This window comes from Mastomys coucha, unplaced genomic scaffold (genome assembly GCF_008632895.1).
Source record: "Mastomys coucha isolate ucsf_1 unplaced genomic scaffold, UCSF_Mcou_1 pScaffold5, whole genome shotgun sequence".
In the NCBI taxonomy this organism is placed as follows: Eukaryota; Metazoa; Chordata; class Mammalia; order Rodentia; family Muridae; genus Mastomys; species Mastomys coucha.
Window position 1 is genome coordinate 96,233,991 of NW_022196911.1, and position 8,115 is coordinate 96,242,105.

The window sequence follows — 8,115 nt, forward strand, 5'->3', positions numbered from 1 at the left end:
AAAAAAAAAAAAACCTAGAATGTTCCTGATCACTCCACTGCTTAAGTCCCCCAACTCCACTGCCCTCCCTTGGCTCTGGGATGTCAGCTTCTAATAGCTCTCCTTGTCCCTCCTATACCCCTTGATCTTGTTCTTAATTTTAATTAATTAATTAATGTGTGTGCATGTTCGTGATGGGGGTGCATCTGCCACAACACACAAGTAAAGACGGGAAGTGACTACAGAGAAGGTTTTCATCTTTCACATTCACTCCAGTTCTGAGGATCAAGGACCTGAGGATCTGAGGACTCAGGTCTCCAGGTTTGTGCAGTGTCTTTATATCCACTGACCTCTTGAGCTGACCCTGAGATGACCCATTTAATTATGTCTCTCCTCTGACTTCTCTGCTCTCTTAAGACGAGAGCCATGAGTCCTTTGCACCCTTGCCTCATTACTCCCTGTTCTCCAAACCACATATATATTACATATTATGTATACATGTATGTATGTGCATATATGATATGTGTGATATATGCCATATATATATGATATACTGTGTATATGTGTGATATGTTATATATGAGATATATGATATATGTGTGATATATACCATATATCTGTGATATATATGAAATATATATACATATATATACACATATACACACACACACACATAATGTTCCCTAAACAACTCTCAAACTCCCGCAGTCCCCTCCCACTGAAATGTCCCTTCATATCTTCTCTATCCTACTAGCTGTTGGCAAACCTGTGTGCCTCTTCTTCCAGAGTGCTCCCCTTCTGAATTCCCACTTGTCCTTTGTCCAGTTTTGACCTCTTATCCTGCGTCTTAGGGCCTCTACCACCAGCTGCACCACCCCCACTGCAGAGAGGACTCTTCCCCTCCCCGTCCTCAACAGGGGCTCCTCTAAGCCTATACCTGTTTATCTTGCACATGCCCCAGGGCCCAGACCCCATGCCTGGTCCAAGTAAGATCCCAATAAAACAAAATGAAAGAGAAAGCTATTTCAGAAAGATGCCCAGGGCTGGAAGAGAACTTAAGATAGGAAGAGAAGCCACGAGGGTCGAGAAGGGCCTGAAGCATTGGAGGTGTGGCTGAGAGGTACAAGTCTCTCCTAGCAAGGGTCTGGAAGAGGGTCTCTGGGTGGTAGGTAATATAAAGAGTAGCGTATGGGAGATGCACGGAGACTATGTTCAGGAACAGTGCTGGAGCAGTACAGGAGCTACAGCAGTAGAATTACAAGTTGGAGACCAGCCTAGGATACATAGCGAGAGCCTGTCAAAACATCAACAAAAATACTAATTGTACAGTAAGAAAAGCTTTTCCTTTTCTATTTTTTTTCAGTCTCCTGACTCTTAAGGAAAGAAATCTCAGTCCCCTTAGCAGCCTCCACACCTGTCAATCATCCCAGACAGTCCTCAGCAGTCTCCACACCTGTCAATCATCCCAGACAGTCCTCAGCAGCCTCCACACCTGTCAATCATCCCAGCCAATCCTCAGCAGTCTCCACACCTGTCAATCATCCTAGCCAGTTCCCTTCACAGCCTCCCCACCTGCCAATCATCCTAGCCAACAAAATCAAGTCCACCTTGAACTAAGATCCTACAGGAAGCAACATCTATTTAGACATGTCTGCCTCATTGGCTTCTATGAGTGGCAACTGATTTTTCCCTTTCCTCTTTTTTTGTAGTAATATAGGATTCCCTCTACAAATATGCCTGTTGGAATGAAAGGTGAGCTAGTTTACCAAAATGAGTAAGGTGACTATTTAAATAGGTGGTGCAGCACATGTTAATTAAAATAGACAATTGAGTAGGCAGAACTGAATGTTAACAGCATTTTTGCAAGCCTAACCCTCAGGTCCAAGCTCGAGGAGAGTCTTGATCACTCTTTCTTCTCGATGGTTCTAAATCTCTATCTACATTCCTGCCTATCTCTATGAGAAACACCCAGGACCTGGTCTCAGTATGGGCTGAGGCTCAGACCCCATCTGATGTTCTTTCTCCCAGCTTTGCCATGAGCACAAGTCCCAGGGCTTGAGCTAGGTAGAGGATAGGTGAGGCAAAGTTGGCTAGGCAGCTTCGGGGAGAGTCTGGGACCCTGTTTTTAATGAATGCATTCTTTTAGATTTAGTTTGGCTTGACTTAGCTTGGGTAGGCTTGGCTTAATTTGAGTTTGTTTTTGTTGTACTCTTGTAGCTGACCTTTAGTTCATGAATCTCCTGCTTCAGACTTCAAAGTTCTAGGATTACAGGCATCTGCTTGCTTTTTCTGAAGGTTACACCTATCTGGATCATCCTCTTCCTGGATCCACAAATCCCTAAGCAAACCCTCCCATCTGAGTTCAAAGCAGGCACAGGTTTCCCCTGCATCTGGATCAGCTCTGCATGTGGATCCAATTCCTCTGCCTCCGAGGTGGAGTCCTCCCCACTGAGCCTCTGAGACAATGCAGTGGAAACAAAAGGAGCTTGCCAATGAGGCAAGCCTGGGCTACCATCAGTCTCATGCTCCCTGTCCTTGTGATTTTGACCTCAGTTTCCCCACAGAAAGTCTTTGCAGGCAGAGTTGCCAGGAACATAAACACAGTGCAAGACGGAAGGGTCCCACTGTGAAAGCCCACCTGTCCATTCGTACGCATCCTCTTCCCTCCCCCTCCTCCCATTATCTCTTCTTCCTACTCTCCCTCCTCCTACTGCCTACTTCCCCACCCCTCTACCCTTCTCTCCACCTCCACCTTCCAGCCCATCCTTTCTCCTCCCTGTTCTCCTTCCCTTCTCCACATCTGGATTTACTTCCAAGCCAAAGAGGAGCCAACCATGCTGAGTAACATGAACCAGATGTGAATTGGTGCTACGGTTGTGTACCATCTTCTCCCTTCTCCCAGTTCTGCCTGGCATGGGAAAGGCAGAGCCATAGATGAAGAAGCTGACTGTCCTGGATTGAATAAGAGACCTCTTCCTGGCTGAGTGGCATGGATCATTCTTTTGCCCTCTCAGGGTTCAAAGTCTTCCCTCCAAGCCCTGCTTCCCACTCTTCCAGGCAATGAATGAGGACTAGATCTCCTGTAGCTCAGGATACCCTCCCTCAGGTCCCTGTAAAAACAAACCTATTTCTATCGTCTATGAACATTCTTGGGATATTATCCTGACTGTGAGTGGCACAAGTTTTCTTCCTTGCTCTTGGACAGTCTGGATGACCCAGATTTAGCCCTCTTGCTGATTATTAGCCCATCCCTTTAGTCAACTGGGTCCCCACGCCAGTCTCCCAAGTACAGTCCCAGCCCTCAGAGCACTGGTGGAGCTGAATAGAAGGGATTCAAGGACCAGAGCATCAGAGAGGGGGATCTTGAATGAGTTCTTCTACCTGCAAGGTGTCAGGTGAAAGAGTCTTTACTAAGTTGTATGGGAACTTTAAAGGAGACAGGGCCAGCCTGGCTCTGACTATAGAAGCCTCCTGCTTGGCAGAATCCAACCACCTGAGCTTTCTGACCCCACTTTCTTCCCACCAATATATTTTCTTGAACTCAGGTTGGGCCAGAAAGTCCTGAGTCATCATGAGGCTGGATGCTGGCCGAAGGAACACAAACATGACTCACAGGCTCCTCTCCTGGCCCATGGGCCCACCCCTTCATGAGCCACCTATGCACATGGGCACTTCGGGTTGGTGCATCGCTGGAGGTGCCTACATGTATCTTTCAACGGTGACTCTTTCTTGTTGAATAGTCATCTGCAACCACTCTGTCTAGCTAGATCCCACCAGACCAAGGTGCCCTGAGCCTAAAACCTGAGTCTTCCATCTATTCAAGAAATATTGCTTTCTCTCATCCCAGATTCAGCTTCCCCATGGTAACTTTTGAATGTATCTTTCCTTGAGCGTCTGCTGTGTTCTACACAGTGTACTGAGATTGAGGATAAAATGATGAACAAGCCCCAGTCAGTAAAGCGTCTGCCCCACAAGCGTAACAACCTGAGTTTGAGGGACTGGAGAGATGGCTCAGTGGTCAAGAGCACTGACTGCTCTTCCAGAGGTCTGGAGTTCAATTCCCAGCAACCACACGGTGGTAGCTCACAACCATCTGTAATGGGATCCAATGCCCTCTTCTGGTGTTTCTGAAGACAGTTACAGTGTGCTCATATAAATAAAATAGAATAAAGAACCTGAGTTTGGATCCCATGCAAAAAGCCAGGTTTGACAGTACACTTCTATATTCCTACTGTTGGGGAAGCAGAAGAAAGAGGATTCCTAGCCAGTCTAGCCAAATGGGTGAGACTTGAAAGAAGTTTTAAAAGCAAGTGGAGAGCAATTGAGGAAGAAACTCAACCTTGACCTCTGGCCTACACATGTATGCAGATGCAAGTGGGCCTTCACACATGTGCACATACGTGTGAACACATATACCACCCGCATACACACATGAACACACACACACACACACACCAGTGATAAGCAAGCCCTGTCTCCTCGAGCAGCTGCAGAACAAAGCAGACTGTCTTCCAGCAAACATGAAACTCAAAAGTGGAATAAATGTTATTGGGGAACCTAGAGTGAAGCCTGTGAGTGGTCTGGGGGATCAGGAACAGTCACTTGAGAGCCACCACACCTGAGTGAGGGATGATCAAGAGTGAGCAAGCAAGAAGAATAGACGGCACTCCCCCGAGAGAAGACACCAAATGTCCTGGTGTGGAAACAGGAAAGTGGTCAGCAATCAGACAACCAACATGGCTAAAGTACAACTTCATGTGAGGCTTAGATGAGCTACTGGATAACTGCTGGCCTAAGCCCCAGCACACTGTCATACACTGTCATACATTATCCGGAGTCTTGGTGACAATGCTCCTGCTTCTGCCCTTCCTCTTGGTCCATCTGGATGACCCGGGTGTCAAGTATCTTGTTTATGACTAGGGCATCCTTCTAGTGCACTTACTCCCCTTAAGATCAAGAGCTAGTGTCAGAGTGGATGCTGTTGAGGACACATAGTCCCTCCCTCAAGGAACCAGAAGGCTGGATGTAGCAAGGTTCAAACTCTGAGACTTGGAGCAGAATGGTCTACCTTAGAAGAGGAAAGTACTGGAGAGATGATCTCCATCCACCTAGCAGAGCCCCATTCTGTATGCAGAATAGGTGGAGAAGATCGCTTCTCCCAAATTACATTCAAGGGGTGTGGAGCCACAGCCTTCATTTGGCTAGCCCCAGGTCTCTGAGAGGCAGCCTCTCTTGCTTCCACCAGGAGGTGCTATCGAGTCACTTTTCTGGTCTGTTTCAATGGTGGGGGCAGAGCCCAGGTCTCCAGTGACTAAGCCCTGTGAATAAGAGAAGTAGTCACTAGTAGAAATCAGTTGTTGGCCTCTACCTTTCCCACTGAATGTGGTGATGAAAATCAGGAGAGGAGGGTGTTCACGCAAGACCCCACAACTGCTGTGATGTCTGCCCTTTGTTCCTCAGGCCCCTGGGATCCAAGCCCACTGCTTCACGCCTCCTACCCGCCCCCATTCTGAGCTTGCTTACAGCCAAGTGGCCTCGAGCAAGTCTGCCTTTGCCCTGTGTTCCTTCCAACACGGTGGCAGCCGTCCAAGTAAGGACAGAGGGTGCTCCCCCACCACACTGGTGCTAAGGAACTCATGCGCTCAGAATCCTCCAAAGCCGGTTCCTTTGAATGGGAAACTCAAATGTGCCAGGCAGGGTAATGCTGAGAGATTCACAAGCCATCCACAGCATTCTGGGCTTCTATCTCCACGACTGAGTGTAGCTGCGTTTTGCTTTCAATCCGACCCAGATGACCCCCTCAAGTGTGATCCACCCTCAATATTCTATGTCACACTTGACAGGAAGCTCATTGCCCTGAGGGGCACCCTGATATCTCTCCCTAAGGAGCGAGTCCTTTAGCTCCAGGATGCACTTCTTCAGATAATGTTCACCCCAGCTCAACCTTGCAGGATACTACGACTCAAGTAAAAAATCATCCCAGAGTTTCAAAGTCATAGACCAGTCACGACTTTCTTGGCATGTAGGTAGGGACAAGGGACACTAGCAACACTTCATTCCTTTCACTACTCATGCGTCATCTTGAGCTGCCACAGACAGAGCACTATACACCAAGCTTGATGCTAAGCTCATTGGTTCCATGAGATCATTAAAGTCATCAGCATTGTATTGTGAAGGTATTTCTCCTCCACCTTAGAAAAGAGGAATGTGTGTTCTCTATCCTATCCCAGTTCTCCAAGGCTGGTGAAAATGGGAACCCAGGGCTAAAACACAGGATCCTTCAAGTCCAAGGTTTTAGCCCCCTTGTCCATATTGTCTTTCTTCATCTGCCCACATTCAACTCTACCTAGAAGTTTCCACCATCTAGCCAAATGAAGCTATTGGGACTGATACAGAGCTACTCAACTCTTTCCTAGCCCAGGGGACAGTGAGCCCTCCCCACTCCTGGCATCTCTGCCATGCACCCAGAGAAAGCTCCTCCTTTCCTGAGTCAACCACAAGACAAAGTCACTCCTCCACCAAGCAGAGGCTCCTAATGCCCTCACTACTGAAACTCACAACAGTCCTCCTGGACCCACTTCCCTAGCACTGGTTTACATGTGTGACCCACCAGGCTCAGAGGTCAGCCTAGCTCTTAAGGTGTAATTTACTCACTAGATTTGTATATCAATCACAAGACACAGGTTACATCATCTTTATTGTACAAATGAGAGCTAAGATAGCCGAGGTCACTAATAAAGAGCAGGGCCAAAGTTAGAAACAAACTAGCCTATTCTAGAAGTCTCTAGAAATGCCCCTGTCATGAATGGTACCCAACATTGCTAACACAACCTTGCATTTAGCCTGCATACTCCAAGCACTACGCTGACAATGTTCGTACAGACTGTGTTTCCAGTCAACATCCCCAAGACCAGGAGACAGGACTATCATCATCCCCATTTTACATAGATGGAAACTGAGGCTTAGAGAGGCTCATCAACACCCTCTAAATCAGTGGTTCTCAATGTAGAGGTTGCAATCACTTTGAAGTCCAATGACTCTTTGACAGGGGTCACCTAAGACCAACAGAAAACACAGGTATTTACAATACAAGTCATAGGAGTGTCAAAAGTACAGTTATGAAGTAGCAATGAAAATATTCTTATGATTGGGGGTCACCACAACATGAAGAATGGCATTAAAGGGTCCCAGCATTAAGAAGGTTGAGAACCACTGCTCTAAATTGACTAAGAATAGATATGGAAAAGGAGAGATGGCTCAGTGGTTAAGAGCACTAACTGGTCTTCCAAAGGTCTTGAGTTCAATTCCCAGCAACCACATGGTGGCTCACAACCGTCTGTAATGGGATCTGATGCCCTCTTAGAGTGTGTCTGAAGAGAGCAACAGTGTACTAAAATACATAAAATAAATAAATAAATCTTTTTTTAAAAAAAAGAAAGAATAGACTCAATTCTAGACTGTTCAGATCAGCGAGATATGACCACCAACAGAGCATGAGTTAGTACTTGAGGTTCACAGAGTACTAGGGGACTAGTGAGGCCCATAAAACTGCACACAAAGTTTTCTACTTATCTAGACATGGGATATATAGAGAAAATGTCTAAGTTCCAATACAGAGTCATCTTAAAGGATCACAAAATCATTAGGAACTCTTAACCTAAGGCCAGTGAGATGGCTCAGCAGGTAGAAGTGGTACTCAGACCTGATAACCTGAATTCTATACCCCAAACCCACAGTGGAGGAAGAGAACCAGCTCTCCAAAGTTGCCCTCTGACCTACACACACACATGCACCTGCACATATATCATGCACACACAGTAACAACATTAATAATAATGATTTTTATTTTTAAAGAATCCTTCCGCTAGCACACTGCCTAGCACCTAAAAGCACTCTATATCTGGTGACTGTATGAACAAACAAATAACTGAGGAGCTGCACCTCTATCTTAAAAGATCCCACGACCTGGTACACACAGTTACCTATATCTTTTGAGGTGATGAAACCAGACCTGGGACCCGAGCCAAGCCCGCCCCCAGGCCCTTTCTCCCAGTCCCAGAGGCCAGAGCCAGGTGCTCTTCTGTGTTCCCACATTGTTCCCACCCCCACCCCTGACAATGACCAGGGAGACAGTGA